Source organism: Eublepharis macularius, chromosome 2 (assembly GCF_028583425.1).
Source record: "Eublepharis macularius isolate TG4126 chromosome 2, MPM_Emac_v1.0, whole genome shotgun sequence".
Lineage (NCBI taxonomy): Eukaryota > Metazoa > Chordata > Lepidosauria > Squamata > Eublepharidae > Eublepharis > Eublepharis macularius.
This window is the reverse complement of record NC_072791.1, coordinates 160,562,984-160,582,752: the sequence shown is the minus strand read 5'-3', so window position 1 is coordinate 160,582,752 and position 19,769 is coordinate 160,562,984.

Genomic DNA, 19,769 nt, shown 5'->3' with positions numbered 1-19,769 from the left:
GAGCCATAACGTTTTTCAGACACAGGACTTGATTAAAGTGACCAAAATACTTCCACTTGTCTTCTACAAACTTTGACAGCTGGACAATGAAAATAGCCAAGATCCCAGTTTCATTTTATTTTTCTCATCTGTCCAATTACATCCAGATATTTCCACCCAGCTATTACTAGGATTCTGTGTGTGAAAAATTTACAGAAATGTGTCAAATGAGAAAAGTAAAAGCTGTGTAAAATCTCTGTCTTTTATCTGTTTGATGAGGACAAAAGAGATGGCAAGAGATTTACACAGAAAGGAGATTTCAACTGTAGAGTACAATCTACATAACAAATCCTAAAATAACACATCAGATGTACAAGCCGTGCTGGAATAATCAGGTGCTAGTTTTAAAGGAGCAAAATTGTTGGCTAGTGGGGGGGGGGTTGCCTCCCTAAGTAGTTTTTCTGCCCTTAAATGAGCAGATTTTGGTCTCTCTGCCTGATTTAATATGCAGATAGTAAAAGGGCTTCTCTTTACTAATTTTTCCCCAGTATTATATGAAATTACACAGCAGAGAAACTTTGGTAATAGATATGGGTCTGGTAATGTTAAATCTATTGCAGCCAAAGTGGGATCTCTTTCCTATAAAATACAGCAGCTTTACTTAACTTTCCTGTGCTAAATGGAACATTTCAGATGAAAACATAAACTGAAACAAGCTGCAAGAGTTATGTGGTATCTTTTCATTTAAACTATAACTCTTCCTTCTGAGCCCCGCCTTCTCCCTTTTCTTAGAACATCTCAGGATATTCATTGTTCCCACACCCTCAAATGAAGATATGAGACACTAGATATGGGTTGAGTTTAGGGTAGCCATTTGCCCTGGGCAGGGGGCAAACTCCTGCCCCTGGGCTCCAAGCCCTGCTGGGGCACTTTGCTCCAGTGTGTTAAGAAACCCCCCCTGTGCACCAGGGCAAACTTTATTAAAGGGACCACAGCCTGGTGTATACCTGGGTCCTCCTGAATTTGAGTATACTTCATTTGGAGTGGGGATATTACCAGAAATAAGCTGGCAGAAAATAGAATAAAATTCAAATCTTCATTTAGAAAAAATATAGAACAGGAACAATTAGCGACACACAAGAATCTAAACACACTTGCAAGCACACAAGTGTGCTTGTGCATGCACACATACACAGAGTAAAGTGTTAAACCTAACACCTAAGCAGCACAATCTAAAATTAAAAGGAACAAATAAAAACATACAAGCCAGTCCTAAAGAAAAAGAAGTCCTGGAGGGTCTGATGAGAGAGAGCAGAAAAGGATGGAGACAGAAACCAGCTTGCATCTCCAGGGGTTCTGTGCTGAGTCAGTACAGTAGCAGTAGCAGGAAAGCCAGGGGGAAATGCTGCAATGTAACAGGGGCGTTTGGGGCTATATTTATACAGCAAAAGCCCTGGAAATGCTAGGATCAGGATGGTTTTTAGATTGGTAATCTAATTTTATTGATATCTGATGACCAGGTGGGAAAGTTTCATCTTTGGAGGTTATGGTAGGGAAGGATTGTTGGATATTTGGAATGACAGCTGGAGCTAGATATTTCCAGAGGTGACAATAGACTGGGTGTGTATGATGGCTGTCTTTGGAGATGCTGAAAGCGTAAGATAACAGTAATTACTAGGGGCATGCATAACAAAAAATGAGCTAAAATACACACAGAAATCACTGGTTCAGCTCATTAAAGTGACTTCTGGAATGGTGGAACAAATTTGGAAAATGAAGCTGTAGCTACTGCCCCCCACCAAAAAGTTAAACCCAGAAATAAGGCTTCCTAAAGAGATTTAAGTCATTCAACAGTCCCTAAGCAAAGCTAACCTTGTCAAAAATGTCAGATTTCACTATAGTGGCATGATAACTCTGTTGCTGATCTGCTTGGAGAATTGGTAGACAATCCATTCTGTTGCAAACCTAAAGAAAGCATCAATAATGAAACCTACTGTGTCAGGGGCAAGTCCAGGTATGTACTGTGCATCTCATCATTTTCTAGGCACTTCGGACATTGTAGCTGTAGAGAGGGATTGTCAGGACTCCCTACATGTATTAATCAGATGGTGAAAACATATGTTTTCACATTAAATAGAAATACTTTTCTCTAAATATGTGCATATATTTCAATAACCCGTACATTCGGAGTCACATCATAAACATGTAGTGCTGAAAATGGAAGGAGAGAACTGTACAATCTCTCTAACGGAAAAGTTCCTGTTCTTCTTCCATTTTATAGGTATTTTAGTATTGTCACATAAGGATCAATATAGATACAACAAAAATAATGAGGAGGATCATTATTGAGCCTGGCACAAAGAACAAAGGGAATGTGTTTTTATTGACAATCCCACAGGTTACAAAAGAATAAGAAGTGAACCAAAATCTTCAACATTCAGCATTATCAGATACTTGTAACAGGACCCTGTTGCACATTTGTTCTCTTCAATGTACCACTGGATATAAAAATTTAAAGAAATTTAGCAGCTTTGAAGAGTCCCAAGTATAGATCACAGAAATACCAAGTAGCAAGTTATTCCACAAGTCAACAAGCACTTAAATTTAAGCTCCAAATTCTGATGAAAAGTCCCATCATATGTTAACAAAACAGCATGGAAATTGCTCTTCTATAGCTGGATCCTGTGCTGCTGCAATAATAGTTGAATGCATACAACAGCTGATTTTTGCCGGGGCTGGATGGAATATAATGCTTACATGAGAAGATTTCCCACGAGAGGCTGAGTTCATCCATTACCAGCTTTAACTGGTTCTGAAGTCATGTAGAATGAAGTCACAGAAAAGTGGTTCCCAATTCACTGTAGTTACACATGTAAAGGGCTGGTGTAATATGTCATTCTCTAGAATTAATAGTATACAAACAAAGCCAGTATTTCATAGTGTTTAGACCAATGATACTTAACGGTGCCTGTGGGCTCCATGGCACTGACCTATGTATTTCTTGGCACCCACTCTCTTCTCCCCAGAGCATCTCTTCTCTAAAACAAATAACCAGTCCTGTCTTTCCTGTATTTTATTGAAGAAAGAGCCTAGGGAGCATCCATTTGAAAACAGCTGCCTCCACCAGAGTAAGATACTTGGTTAGGAACTTCCTAACATTTCTGTGGAAATCCACCGATGCTTTGTGACTGGCCCAGCCACTCCCCGTGGTAGGCCTTTTATAACTGGTTCCTTCAGCGCCTATAATGGTGATTTTGTTGTGGCCATTACCTATAGCCATTACCTGTTGTGGCCCATTACCTGTTTGCAAAATTCCAAGTGTCCACAAACTCAGCAAGGCTGGGAATTGTCAGATAATGACTGATGAGACCTAAGATCTTGAAGGTCTCTGACCAGTCATTTTCACTTATATACTGTCGAAGGCTTTCACGGCCGGAGAACGATGGTTGTTGTGGATTTTCCGGGCTGTATAGCCGTGGTCTTGGCATTGTAGTTCCTGACATTTCGCCAGCAGCTGTGGCTGGCATCTTCAGAGGTGTAGCACCAAAAGACAGAGATCTCTCAGTGTCACAGTGTGGAGAAGATGTTGGCAGGTAATTTATATCTACTCAGGAAAGTGGGTTTGGGCTGAGTCATCCTGTAGGAGTTTCCCAGGGTGTGGAATGCTAATGGAGGAAGGCGTCACTGTATCCTGAGGAGGTTCCTTTGCATATGGATTGGTGCTTGATATGCTAATCTTCTCTGTAGGTTTATTATGGGATGTGGAGTAATTCATTAGCCTGGTGTTTTACAGGGCTGGAAGCCATGCTCTATTCATTCTTAAAGTCTCTTCTTTCCTATTGAAATTGTGTTTATGCTTATGAATTTCAATGGCTTCCCTGTGCAATCTGACAAAGTAGTTGGAAGTGTTGTCAAGTCTGTTAGTGGTTTACTCACTCTTCTGATTTCATTTCTGGAGTAGCCATTTGCTTGAAGTGCGTGGTTTAGATGATTAATTTCCTCGTTGAGAAAGTGCAGTTCACATATCCGTCTTGCACGGTCTACTAATGTTTTTATTATGCCTCTTTTCTGTCGAGGGTGGTGATTGGAGTTTTTGTGTAAGTACCGATCCGTGTGAGTTGGTTTCCTGTAGACCTTGTGACCTAACTGCAAGTTTGCTTTGCGGATGACCAAGGTATCTAGAAATGGAAGTTTACCCTCAGTTTCTTTCTCCATGGTGAATTGTATGTTCAGGTGGATATTGTTGAGGTGGTTTAAAAACTCCATCAAGTAAACCAAGGACAAATCAAACAACTAAGGAAAAACAGTCTCCCACAGGAAAAGTGTTTTTGCCATATATCAAAGGAATCACTGATCAAATGGGAAAGTTTATGAAAAAGCACAGCCTACAAACAGTATTCAGACCCACCAGAAAAATATAACAGCTGCTACGTTCAGCAAAAGACAGTAGAGACCCCCTCACCTCTGCAGGAGTATACCGTATACCCTGCAGCTGTGGACAAGTTTACATCGGGACCACAAAGCATAGCATCCAGACAAGAATAAAAGAACATGAAAGACACTGCAGATTTGGCCATCCAGAAAAATCAGCAGTGGCTGAACATAGCTTAACTCAAACAGGACACAGTATCCTATTCCAGGACACTAAAATACTTGACAACACTTCCAACTACTTTGTCAAACTGCACAGGGAAGCCATTGAAATTCATAAGCATAAACACAATTTCAACAGGAAAGAAGAGACTTTAAGAATGAATAGAGCATGGCTTCCAGCCCTGCAAGACACCAGGCTAATGAAATACTCCACATCCCACAATAACCCTGCAGAGAAGATTAGCATATCAAGCACCAATCCATATGCAAAAGAAACTCCTCAGGATACAGTGACGCCTCCCTCCATTAGCATTCCACACCCTGGGAAACTCCTACAGGATGACTCAGCCCAAACCCACTTTCCTGAGTAGATATAAATTACCTGCCAACATCTTCTCCACACTGTGACACTGAGAGATCTCTGTCCTTTGGTGCTACACCTCTGAAGATGCCAGCCACAGCTGCTGGCGAAACGTCAGGAACTACAATGCCAGGACCATGGCTATACAGCCCGGAAAATCCACAACAACCATTTTCACTCAGTTTAGCCTGCTTCATAGGATAAAATGAAGTCTAGGAGAAATATGAATAGCATCATGAACTCCATGAGGAAAAACAAAATTGAAAATATAAATAGTTGGAAAAGACAGATTTTATATTTGTTACACTTATCTTTTCTTCAACTTGAAAGTGAATCCTGACTAGACATGGGCACGAATGGGGAAAAAAAACCCAAATACCATGTTCGTCGTTCGTTGCCATCCACGAACAATGAACAATGAACATGGACGAACATGAACTGTTCCCAGACATGTTTGTTGTTCGTGGGGGCCAGAACCCCACTCCCACCCAACCCCCCCCCCCCCACTTAGCCCCCCTTCCCCTCAAACCCACTTACCTGGCCCTTTAAAGATCCCTTTAAACTATCAGCTGGCAGGTGGCAGGGGGAGATTCCCCCCTGTCTCCTGCCAGCTGATAGTTTAAAGGGCCCTGTTCTGGCAAAAACAGCAGTGTCTGTTGGCAGCTACTTTGAGGGGATACCAACTGACCTTCCCAATGTCCAATACCTACCAAATTTGCAGGGGACATAGTCCTCACTGTCCTCTGAAGACCCCCCAAGTTTCAGAGAGATTGCACCCCGGGAAAGGCATGATCCACAGGTCTCCCTGTTGGCTGTCATTTTCTCTTCACAGTGGCAAAAACGGGACTCTCTGCTGGAAGTACTTTGAAGGTTTAAAGCCAGAAGGAAAGGCAGAAGGAGTTCAGACAGAGTTCAGTCCCTGACTCCGGTTGCCATGGGGATTGATTGCAGGTGCCAGACTGTCTGGTTTGATGAACTGCTGCCAAAGACAATGAACGAGGCTTGCAACAACCACCTGTTCATTTAGGATGGGACATCACAAACAGCTTGTTCGCAAACAGCAGATTAGGCTGTTCGTGGGTTTTTTCTCTTCATAATGCTGTTCGTGCCCCTGTCTAATCTTGATATAATTTAGACCCTGGATAAACTGTTAGAAACGTTTGATGAAACAACAGTATCAACAGAGACCAAACATGCAAAGGGTTGTTGTTGTTGTTGTTTTCATCAAACAATGTCAAGTCTTACCTCATTTAAGAGAAAAGACATTTCTGAAAATCTGGATATGGTAAGCTCTAATTTTTTTTCATTAAAGAAATTAATTAAACATTTAGAATGGAAACCTATTTAATCTTCCCGAAATTAGTTTCTTCAAGGCATGGCTCAGATGTTGTAATTCTGTTTTAAAAATAAGAAGCAGCATGCTTTTGTTGGATGTAATAAATATTAAACACTCTAACTGTTGATGGTTCAGGTAACTGGAATAGACACACATAACATCAATATCTAAGTGATAGCTAATTATACTTTCATTGGAGCCATGGCATATCTATCAGTTGCCTTTTCTTGGAACTACTTTTTATGGTAGTATATAATTTTTGCTTCATCAGACCAAAGAGAATATGATAAACTCGAACCGCCATCCAAAATGTGGATTATATTCATGATGACCCATGGTTATGCTCACCATATGATCAAGTCAACACTAAAGAGACTTCAGATATCCTGTCATGAAGTTTTATATGTTATCTCGTTCTTTATGAGTTAGATCCAGCCATCTTTTTCACATAATCTTTCATAATTTCACTTCTTACTAAAGCCCTACCACACATGACTTTTGTACATACTGTACTCATTGTTCCCAGCATAATTATTTTTCCATCAGATTAAAAGCTGTTTGGAGACAACTCTATGTTTTACTTAGAACTGTGTGTGAAAATATGGTATAACTATACAGAGCTTTCATCATAGATTTTGTGTTAATACCTCTTTGGAAGGCAAGATTAGATGTGTATCCTACTGTGTACAGTCAAATTTTAATTCTATTGCCTTTTTCCAATCTTTGTTCTTCCTATTAAATGGACAGCAAAACAGACATACAAAAAAAAAGCCAAAAGCAATTGTCATAATCAGCCCTAAATAGCAAATAAAGATAATAGGTTATCAGTTGTGCCAAGCCACTTCAGTTATGCAGCATCAGGGTTTTTTAAAGCTGTATTTTAGAGATGTATGAATGTTTAATGATTTAGAGACACTGTTAAAACAAGTTCTAAAATACAGAGAAGCTAAGCAAGATACATAATAATCAAGGCATACAAATTTAATTGGATGTTTATCTCTAATTGCCATCGAGTCTCTTCCCCCCCCCCCCCGTTTTGCTAATTTTTTAACAGAGGGTTTGAAATCGGGGAAGGGGGGGTGTAAGAAAAAATTGCCTTCAACATGGAAATAACCGGTATCAAAATCCCTTTGAATTTTTGCTCATTCCACAGATAATTATGACATAAGCCCTAATGAACTCATAAGTTCCTTCTTTTCTAACTTTGTATAGGGTTAGGCAAAAGGTTGGCTTGTCTGTTCAATAACAGTAGCAGGATAGCATGTGGGGTTATTTCACTATAATAATAACCTTCTTTTTTCCTTTTCCAAAGTTTATGGTGCAGCAGCAGCAATTAGGGTTGCCAACTATCTGGAATAAAAATGTCCTGTCTCTTTAACAGAGGCTTAACTTATTTCCATGAAGGATTTGCCAGGTCCCTCCATATCAAAATTGGGGATAGCGAAGTATAGGAAGCCACAAGTATTCAACAGTGTGTGCCCCACCAATGATTATGTTATTTCTGGTGCAACCTGGAAGCAACAGAGACCAGTTCTTTAAAAATCAGCCCCAAACAGTGGGGAGGGGGTGATTTTTTTAAAAAAAGTGGGCCCTGCCACAATCCATCACTTCTAAGATGTGCCGGGGAATGATGTAATCACCAGGGGATGTGGGCAACAGAAATTTTGTGGTGTGCCTACCAGCCTGTCTTCCCCAATCCTGGATGGTTTCCCCCCTACTGGCCAGGTGATCAGCAGCTAGGGATAGTGGTTGGGGGTGAGCTGGAGGTGGGGAACCTGGCAAGCCTGCCTCCATGCCATGAAGCCTTCAGCAGCCTATGTCTACACATTAATCGTCAATTAAAGGGACAGGGCATTTTTTTCTCCCCCCCCTTCAACAATGGAGGAACCAAAAACAGAGGGCTATATCCAGAGCTCACTGTCCCCAGCCTTCCTTGCAGCCACCTTCCTATTTTCCCTTTCTAAACGTATATTGTAAGGGAAAGATAAAGGAAAAAGTGTTTGACGAGAGAGGATTGCATCCCAGATTTCCTTGCAAGACCCATCTCCATCATGATAGTCTTTTCCCCAAGCTCAAATCCTCTTGAGAGCTCTCCACTTTCCCCTCAAACTGGGGTTATGCTTGCCAGAGCTTCCTGACCATGAATAAAGATCCAGAAGTGCTGGCAATGCACGAGTCTTTGCACTGCAAGTTCCCATTGGGGAAACCTATGGGCCTAATGAATTATGAAGGACAGCTCTCCTTTTATGCCCCTTCCCAGGCAAAGCTGTTATAGAAAATAAGTTTGGGAGAAAGGAAAGACACAAGGGGATTCAGAAAGGGATTGAAAGCTGGAAGGCATGTAGGTTTCATCATAGAAAGGGATTGGGATGGGAGTTTGCAAGAGGTAGAGTTGCCAGGCAGTACCTTGCACTGGCAGGGAGGGGGCTGTGAGTGGAGATATGAGTGAAGGGGGGGGGCATAGCATTTCCAGTGAATCCCAGAGCTACCCTATGTCACTTTGATTAATTTTTTTTTTACTGGAAGTGATGTGATGTCACATGCAGCACTGTAGGTTTTTGTTTTTTTGTTTTTTTTAATTTTACCGCCCCTCATAGTAGCAGATAATTGGAGAAGGGAGTGAGGAATTTCCCATTCCTTGTTGGGGGAATGGGATCCCTCCCTAGCAAAGTAGTTGGTGAGCCTTCCCTTAAATCAGTTGCTTCCTTCTTCCCCTTACAAGATAAATTTAGAAAGGGGGAAGAAGGGAAACTGACTGCAGAGAAGGCTGGAGACAGCAGAGGGCAGGCAGGGAACCATTTAGGAGAATTTTCTGAAAACCTTGGAAACATCGAAGCCTTTCCTTGCCTTGATATAGGGGCACTGAATTTTTCCAATCTCTATCTTTAATAATACATACTAATGATTGTTATCTAACCATACATTGCTACTGCAGGATTCTCTACTACTAATGCATTTTGGGCAACACAAATGTCTAAGAAAAGGCATCAGTGTGATGAAGCTGTGGATAATAGACATTCAAGATACGGTAAGCTAGGTCTATGGATAAACAAACCAGTCAACCTTATATAGGAATAGAATATTAATATGCCTGAAAATATACTTCACCCTAATTTTTTTTCATTCCTGTAATTAACAATTTTTTCCCAATGTTTTTTCATTTTTTATTCATCGACTTTAAACATGATAATTAGTTTTGCCAAAACCAAGGAGTTCTAAATCCTTCTTTAGCCAAGGGACCAAATAATTACTATGATGCTTCTATTTTTCTGCTACTTCAGTTCTGACTGCAAACAACAATTAATTATCAGTTCTCTGACATTTTTATTGCTCATAGGAGCTATGACACAACCCAGCCTAAATGTTCATGCATTCACTGGAAACCAGTCTTTGTCTTTAAGAATTCAAATAACTTTAAGGATTCAGATCACTTCGCTCCAAAAAGTCCTAATCGAGTCGCAGAACCACCATATGGAAAATCCATCTATGTCTCCAGAATTACACCTTCACCAACTGTCTTGTTAAGACAATGATGTTTTCTTTAGATTTGGATTAAGTGTAAGATCATTTATGTAATACCTTAAAATTATTTGTCTTTCTGGTTTTCCTAATTAACCCTGCAGTTTCTCTCATCAGTCCCTTGTACTACTTCCCATTAGACTCCCTACCATTTATCTAGTTATTTTCTATTTCCAGATCCACATGTACTGTATAGTTCAGGGTGACACATCATTGTCACATGACTAATGATGTAGTAGAAGGAAACAGGTACTGTATAGCCATATTATTCTCTTTACAGGGCCTACCTATATGCTATGCATATTCTGGACTGCCACATCATTTCTTTTCCCAAATCCCACAAATTATTGGTTATTTCATGAGTATACTAGGTTCCAGTCATTGGCCCTTTACAACTCACTTTCATGTTTTAATGCTGGTGCAACATAAGAAAGAGAATGAATGCTTAACATTTATCTGTCCCTTCAGAATATTTGAGACATTTCAGACAGTATCTTTTATAAGAGCTTCAATAAGAGCCTTGTTCTGTAGCCATGGGCACTCCAACCTCATCCCCGCAAACCGTGATAGGCGGCTCTGACGGCCAAACACAGACCTCCTGCATTGCTCTATGGGACCTCAGTTTATAAAAAGCACTGGTCTCCCAGGCTGGGTTTCACTTTCCGCAATCAGTGGAGTGTGACAGAGCTGTTGCTTGCTAATTGCTAGCCTTTGGGGAGAGACAGAGAGAGTATAATTGAGCTAGGATTTTGGAGATAGGCATCTATCCCCTCTGGTTCCAAGGCTCCTGCGTGGCTCTGGGGCCAAGCTCAGTGGGCACCTCGGCTGAGGGCTCACAGTATTATTACTGTGCCTGATCTGGTCAGGCCTCTGGGAGTGGTCAGCTTGGGCTCTAGTCTCTTCCTCCCTCTGGTACCAGGGCTGCTGCCAGGCCCTGGGGCCAAGCTCAGTGGGCACCTCGGCTGAGGGCTCACCAAATTATTATTATCACAATCACAATCATTATCATTTTCATTATTATTCTTATTATTACTATTATTATTATTATTAGTCTCTGTGCATGTTCTGTCCAGGCATCTTGGTGTGCTGGGCTACGGCTGTAGCCCCAGCCTCTGGTTCCAGGGCTGCTGCCAGGCCCTGGGACCAAGCTCAGTGGGCACCTCGGATGAGGGCACACAGAGTCATCTCCTTTCCTGTCCTCTTTAATTCTATTTTGGTGGCACACTGAGTCTTCCTATTGTGTTGGCCACCAAGGGTTGTTCAGGGGTGAAGTGTGATGGCAGTCCTCCTGGTTTACTTGTGGAAAGCAGTATTGGGTGTGGCTCAGGGGCAGCAGAGAGTCCTCCCGCTCCCCCCCAATTCACCTGTGGGGGCTGTGGAGGAGGCCAAAGAGGTCTTTCTGTAGGGGGGAGAGAATCTCTCTCAACATTTTGAGGAGGGAGTGGGCGATTGATCCCTGGAGGAATGGTTTGTGTGTTATGAAATATCCCTCCCGTCCCCATCCCAAACTCTCAGTAGTGTCCCCGCCTGCAGTTCACCCCTCACCCCATTGTCCGTGGCCAGCTCCACAGCGCAGCCTGTAACCGTTCATCCTCCTTCCCCTGGGACAGTTAGCGGTCAATGTTTCAACATCTCCGTATGCAGGCACTTTTGGGCCCTTCCTAATGACCCCTGTGTGGTGCAGTGCCATGCCTGTGATGTCCTAGTGTGCAGGGGCAAAAACCCGAAGCACCTGTCTTTGACGGCCCTGACTCAGCACCTAAAGAAGCACCACCCAAGCCTGTCTCCCTCCTCACCCAGTGAAACATCCTTTGGGGGGAGAAAGGGGGTGACCAGCTCTTCTGAGCAGGGATCAGTGGGAGGGTCACTTTGCCCTGAGGGTGATGCTGGTGGGAACAGAGCACTCCAGCAGGCCATGCTCACAGAGGTTGTCCCCTTGGCGTCTGGGAGAGTGCCGATTAGAACCTTGAGGCTGATGGCTCAGGAGGCGGGCCTTCGCGTCTTGGCAGAGACTATTGCCCTACATGGCTTGCCCCTATCCAGCGTGGAGTGCGTGTGTTTCTGCAGGCTACTAAAACATTTCACCCCTTGTTTCTCCATGCTGTCGCCACGCACCCTTGCCCGTCAAGTCCTGTGGGTTTCTTGAATGAGGGGTTGCACGTTTGGGTCAGGTTTAGCCAGGTCCAGTCCCACTGCTAACAGGCTTCTGAGACCTTGATAGGCCTTCCAGGCACAGCCAGATCATCATGACACCTCCTTTCTGCGAAGGCAGGAAAGTGGGTGATGCTGGAGGCAGCCTCCTTTAGGCAGTTGCGCAACAGTTCAGGAGCTGTTGAACATATAGTTGAGCCGCACAGTGCCCCTATCCATCACAACTATCCATTGCAACTCCCATCCTTACCATCAAGGCAGGAAGGTGGGTGGTGCTGGCTGCCTCCAGAGGAATCCTCAGGGACCCCTTGGGTGAGGCCCTGTGGTTTCTGGGGGATCTTGCCACTTCCCCTCCAAATGACATGTGAACTTGACCCATCCATGGATAAAAGAATTGAAAATCAAAAATAGAGTAAGATACAAATGTTACAGAATGTATAAGTACCCTCAATACCCTCAAATGCATGTGCACACCATACAGAATGTCTGTTAACAGTGAGAGAATGGTATATATTGGGAGAATTGTATGTAGAAAATGATAGAGATAGAAATAGAAAGAGAGAGGGCATCACCCGCCCTCCGGTCCTCGCTGGGAATAAACACACGCTCCTGTGAGCCCAGGAGATTGCAGGGGGATCTTCCCACTTACTCCCCACATGACATGTTCTCTCCCTCCCATCCTTTCCCCCATCTGAATGATGTCCTCTTCCTTCCATGCCGGGAATACCAGTGTGCTCCTCTTTGGCTTGGCGGACGGGCGCCTGGGGAGTGCTGCCGGCAAGCAGCCAGACTCCCCACCCCCTAAAGGGAAGGTGGCTCGTTGCTGCCTCCCCATGCCCGCCAGGCCCAGTGGCCACCGGCAGTACCCACCTTCCTGCCTGCACCAGTAATACCAGCATGCTCCTCTTTGGCCCTGCAGGCCGGCACATGGGGGGTGCTGCCGGTGAGTGGCCAGACCCCCCCTCCCTAAAGGGGAGGTGGCTCATCGCTGCCTCCCTGTGCCCACCAGGCCCGGCAGTCACCGGCAGTACCCACCTTCCAGCCTGCTCCGGGAATACCAGCATACTCCACTTTGGCCTGGCGGGCAGGCACATGGGGGGTGCCGCCGGTGAGTGGCCAGATCTCCACCCCCTAAAGGGGAGGTGGCTCGTTGCCACCTCCCTGTGCCAGCCAGGCTCAGCAGCCACTGTCAGCACCCACCTTCTGTACACTGGGCCAATGCCAACTGGTGGCTCTAATTGTATCGAGTGGGAGTTTCCTGGAGGCCTTGGATTGGAGAGGGTATAACTCCAAGATCCCTTTTGCAATCTTGTCCAAACTTGGGTGATGGCTGTAGGGGAGAGCCTGCAAAACACTTCCCAGGAATATGGGCTCTCTAAGTGCAATGGGGGCCATTCTGAGCACCACAAACCGCAAACCGGAAAATGTTTGTTGCGGTTCACAACCTTGGGATTGTTGGCAGCTCCGAACCACGAACTGCAGATTCATTAAATTTTTTTGGTTCATGCCCATGTCTACTCACAACACATTAAGCTCACATTGAGAACTGGTGTGATGTGGTGGTTAGAATGTTGGATTGAATCTAGGAAACCCAAGTCACACACCCTCAGCCTAACCTATCTCATAGGGTTGCTGTGGGGATAAAATGGAGACGTAAATGTTCTAAGTCATTTTGGATCCCCACTGAGGAGACAAGTGGGATCCAAATTAAATAAACAAACCAACATTCTTCAGCTGCTCTGTGATCACTTTAAGAAATGAAGTGTAGTACAGTATCAAACAGTGATTTAAGTTCTCCAGTGCTGTGAGCCCATCTACTCATTTACCACCACTTCTTCCTCCACCTCTTGTAGAAAATTAATCAATTATCTGGGGAGAGGCTACCAGTTCAAAAGTGTTACAAACTTCTTGCCTTTTATGGACCTGACTGTGAAAAAATGGGATTAGTTGAGTGTGGAAGTTAGTGGGTGTAGAGGACTAAGACTTCCAAACTTAAGCCAGTGTTCCATTTGCTAGCTTGTTTGCCTGAATGATAAGCTGTAAAGTCAATACTATGAATGTGCTATGAGTTTTCCTTTTATAATATAACATTAACATAATAAATACAACATAGCATAACAACATAATACAACATTATATGTCTTCTGCCTGTAGCCTGTGTGAAGGGTATTGTCAATACAGCTGTTAGAACTGAGTGTGTTCAGAAAGCCCTAATGAGGCCATAAGTTCCTTCTTTTCTAACTTTGTATAGTGTTAGGAGAAATGTAGTCCTGTCTGTTGAATCACTGTAGTGGGATGGGATGTGTGCAAAGGAAAAAAAAAACACAGAGAGAGAGGAGATGAGTGGCAGAAGGAGAAAGATGGAAAGAAGAGACTAGCTCAACTTCACTAATAGATGTCCAAGAACAAATACAGGTACACTGCTATGTGAAAATCATCTACACCATCAGTGGCTGAAGGTGACTGCAGAACCCAAAGAGTAATTTCTAAGATAAAATGAAACAAGACTCAACAATAAGAACAAGTCTATAAGGAGCCTTTTTAATGGAGAGAAAAAGAGTATTACTAATCTGACAATACTGGGGAGAACTCATGGCATATTATAGCCGATGACAAAGGAGATAATGGCAATTAACTGAACAATACCAGAGGAGTGATCCTTAATACTAAATTATTAGGTGTTCCTAAAATGTTACAAATTATGATAAGATAAAGTGGAAGGAGTCTGCCCATACTGCAGGAGTGCAATCTGCATAACTGAGAGGGGGAGATTATGTTTTGTTAAACAAAAGGATGTGAAAGGTCCTAAATAGAGAAGATCTGAAAAGAAAGACATTGAATTGTGTTGATTCATGGTTTGTTTGGAGGATTTGGGGGGGGGGATATCCATAAAATCTATTTATTAGGAAGAAATACATTTTCTCTCTCACTCACTCACTCACACACACACAATCTTTGTTCCTGGGGTTCTGTTTGGATGATCTTCTGTTAGACATCATGTAATTTTCAGGATCAGAACTGAAAGCACAAAGAGATTAGGAATCTCTCTGGTTCTTCAATGTTTCCAAACACTTCAGAGACCTCCAGAATGTATTTATAGAGCCATGGGTGCTTCTAAATTAGTATGCACATATACATTCACACACATTATAATAAAATGCTTTTTAGCACAACAAGAACTAATTTTGAAGACGGGTTGATTTGTGTGTGTTCATGATATAGCGCAACTGGGTCTCATTTTATTTTTGGTTTCCCCTTTTTTACAATACATGGATGCATTCTTCCTATGATGTTCTTTTTGTTCACAGCCTCAGCAGATACACAGTGAAAAAACCTGGTGGATCCCTCCCTCCGTGCAAACCTTTCTTGGAAACTGGTTTCCCATAATTCAGAAGAGTACTCCAAGAGAGGGAAGACCACGATTCATTTGCAAAAGCAACCTTAATAGAATTTCATGATAATCCTTCATGACTGCAATTCCTTGAATTGAGCAGATCTGGCTGAAAAGGCCAGTCAAAAGGTCATTTTCACAATACTGCTGCAACCAAATTATGTAAATGTTAGAGTTGACATGAGTATCAGGATTTGTATATCAAAGGGAAAGCTAGCCATGTCAAGGGGAAGGATTCTAACCTTTCCCCTGATTATCTAATTTTCTTGGTACATGTAGGCATTTTTTTTTAATGTAAAGGAGTATTCAAAGATGCAGTCCTTCATCTGCTTTCTGGTGAATGAAAAGAGCCCAAAGAGTGTTGTATCAGGTTCATTTCCTAAGTGTATAGAACTTCCCTGTCAAGCATTTTTTAGGAAACTAAATGAATATAAATGAGGTTAAATTCTAATGGTGTTGAAAGAGATCAGCAACCAAGATGATTTTACATACTCCAAAAAAAAAAGGATGGTGACTTTATCTTAAATGTAAATAGTTTTGCTGTTGCATTTTCTTCATTATTTGTGAAGACAACTGGGCTTAATCACACAAACCCTTTTCAGATGTTATATGCATGTCAGCTATAACTTGAGGGCACCACACACACGCATCCAACCTTAATGGGAGCATCCTAACCATATATAGACTCACAATACACATGGTTGCCCAGTTGTCTGAAAAGAAGTAATGTGTATATTTTGCATATGTGTGCTGTTTTGGTATATGTGACATGAACACTGGATCTTTATGGTTCTGGTAATGGTTCACTCATATGGAAATTGTACATGTAGGCAAAATACACTGTTCACACAACATAGTGACTGTATGCATCGGAGACATTGTGGGTACTGATAAGCATGGTTGCCAAGCTCCTGTTACACATCAGTGTAACATCTGAAATGGGCTATAGGTACGGTATATTCAGTGGATAATAGAATCATGTCTCCATTTCTTGAACAGATGATGATGGATGGGCTAAATGAGCTTGTTTTCCGTGTGAATGTTTGTTGTGATGCTTTGAATTAGTGTCCCTGAACAATAACTCCTAGCCTTGACCAATTGCTTCAGTTTGCAATAATGTTGGAGGCATTGGACTGCACATGTCCGTCCAAGCTTACTATACTAACACCCTCCCACTAAACCATTTCATTGCAAATGTGCTATTCTTGGCTGCAGGGAAACTCCCTTCACCATTAAGTGTAGTGTAAAATCATAATGTCCTGACTGCAATGGTCCAGGCTACCCCATCTCAGAAGCTAAGCAGAGTCAGCCCTGGTTCACACTGGGATGGGAAACCACCAAGGAAGTTGAGGGTTGCTATGCACAGACAGGCAATGCCTTGAAAACCCTATGGAGTCACTGTAAGTCAGCTGCAACTTGATAGCACTTTACAGAAACAAAATCATAAATACTAAAATCACATGCCCGGAGAAGGGCAAAGTAATAGCACTAAAACTTAGTATTTATGTAGCACTGTCAGTAGTCAAAACAAATTATATTGCTATAATCCTTATAACACCATGACCTGGATAGCCCAGATGAGCCTGATCTTGTCAGATCTAAGAAGCTAAGCAAAGAGTCAGCCTTGGCTAGTAATTGGATAGGAGATCTCCAATGAAGACCAGGGTTGCAGAGGCAGCCAATGGCAAAGCTCTTGCCATTAAAACCCCACCAGGGGTCACCATATGCCAACTCTGACTTGAGGGCACTCTCCATCACCAATCCTTATAACAACCCTGCAGGGTGGGTCAGCACTATTATATCCATACTGAAAATAGGAGGAGACTAGCTTGCCTAAGGCTACAAGTGAGCAAACTGCAGAAATAGGGTTTCACCTGGAGGTTTTCAGAATTGTAAGTAACTTTCTTAGCAATGATGCTCCCAGTAAGGTAACTTTTTTTAGCATTTATCTCCCCCTTGTTGTGAACTTTTGTTTATCTTTTTCTCTTCTATATATAATTCTTCAGTAGAGAGGGGCACAAACCTAAATATGAACCAAAGTTCCTCATGAACCAGGCCGGTTCATGGTTCATGAATCAGTGGTTCATCAGAGCCCATGTCTAATGAACTGTGATGAATTTTAGGCTGGTTAGTTTGGTTCATCTTTTGGTTTGTAATTGCAGCCAGCCTGGCACCAATCAATCAGTTTCCTAGGCAACCAGGGATGGGATTTCTGCAGTAAAGGTGGGGATGGGAGGGAGATCCCCCCATCAGTTGAAAAAAGCTGCCAGTGTTTGAAAGCAACAACACTTTTCTTGCCCAATTTTTTCAGCTGAGGGGAGGGGGAGGAGAGGGTCCTTCCTCCCCCTTCCATCAGTTGAAAAAGCTGCCTCGTTTGCAATTCACGTCACACTTTTTAAAAAAACTTTGAGCAGGCATAGTAATGTTGCAATGTTGGAACCCATCACCCCTGTATTTGCTGATTGGTCTGTCCCCTGCCCACTGGTGAGGCAATTGGTGGCAGAGTTCTGGGGGAAAACATGTACTTTTCATGCTTGTTCCACTCTCATTTAATTTTTTTTAAGCCAAGACAGGAAAAGGTTAAAATACTGCTGCTTCATCCTATCCTGGCAGCTTTCCTGCCACTTTGTTTCCAAATGGCTGTGCAAAACGCTTGGATTTTTTCCCTCTCTTTGGCAAAGCCTGAAACATGCCTGGGAGAAAGGGAAAAGCAGAGGGAATGTGCATTAACATTACAAAGTTACAATGTTGCTATGTTACAACACATTCTTGCCTTTGAAAAAAAAGAGAGAGTGTGCATACCCCAAAGGAGGAAGGGAAAAACAGCCATTTAACTCTTTCCTGGCTTTTAAAGCCAACAGGAAATAAGCAAAGTCCTGCAAACATGGGAAGCAGAACAGATACTGAAATGCTTTAAAGACCCAGTGCAAAAAGGACCTCAGATGTTGGGAGGGGGATGCCCCTCCCCTCGGCTGAAAAAAGTGGCAGGGGATTGAAAGCAGCAACACTTTTCTTGCCATGCAGGAAAGTGTTGCTGCTTTCAAACACCAGCATCTTTTTTCAGCTGATGGGGGAAACCCCTCCCATCAGCTGAAAAGTGGCCAGCATTTGAAAGGGGGGAACTGGAAGTGCACACCTCTATTCTGCAGACCTTCTGCTGCCCCAGAAGTGATGTTTTCATGAACCAAACTAACCGGTTTGTGAGCTGGGACAAGTTTGTGAAAGTTCATGGTTCGTGAAACGCAACAAACCACGAACCCACAGGGTTCAAATTTTTCCCGGTCTGTGCCCATCTCTATTCTTCAGATTGCTTCTTCATCTTCTTGTCATCTATTGTCAGCTGGTGCTTCCTCTGAAAGTTGTCTCCATGAGACACTGAGCCTTATGAGAGATGGGGCTTTTGAGCCTCCACCATTTTCTCTAGCTGAAAAGCAACTGTCTCACTTGAAATGTTTCCAATTCCCCCTCTTTCCTTTACATTAGGAAGATACAGGAACTGGGAATTTCAAAGAATCTGTATGCCTATTAACCTCAGGCTCTCTAGAAACTCAATCCTATTATTGGAAATCTCAGTTGTAATTTCAGGGCCTCAGGATAGAAACTAAAAGAATGGCTTGAAACAACTTCAATATGAAGAGCAACTAAAACAGCTTGCATAGAAATCTCTAATCCTGTTTCTAGAACAATTTAGGGTAACATGGCAAATCCTCAATTCCTTTAACAAGGTTAACTAATGTATGGGAATGTCTCTAAATTTAATCTGTTTTTTTATACACCTTCCTGTCCCTTCCTTGTCCAAATATCTGGGAGGAAACCTCAAACAATTTTAGAGGGGTAGAGAAAACCCAAGGTAAAGTAAGGCAGGGAGGATAATTCACGAGCCTTTTCAAAGTCTCATACCTCTGAAGACTGCCTGACATTTTGCATTTGTGCTCCAGGTGACATTGAATACTGCTTATCCTAGAGCACAGTTAAAGGCATGTAAGGAGAGTTAAGAGCTTTTAGATCTGTAGTTCACACTTCTATCTGACACACATTACTACAGAGTGGTGACAATTTTTTGTAGGCTGTACATGGACAAGACAGCTTTAACAAACTACCAGTTACTCTTTTGCAAGCCACTGACAAAACAATTAACACTCCCCCCCCCCTCTATCTGTAGAGCTGTGGTACTCAGGTCAGAATATGAAAAGAAAACGTAAAAATTATATTGATGTCTAGTGAATAACTGTGTGTGATTTTGGGTCTATGTACATAAGACAATATAATGAAAAGGTTCTTTAAACTTTTGCACAGCTCTTTAAAAAACCAAACAGCACTTGAGAAGTGAAGAAGTGAGCTGTGAAAGCTCATACCCTACCACAGATTTTATTAGTCTTATAGGTGCTATTGGACTCGTGCTCTTTTCTACAGTACTTGAGAAAGTTTCATTTGTGTTT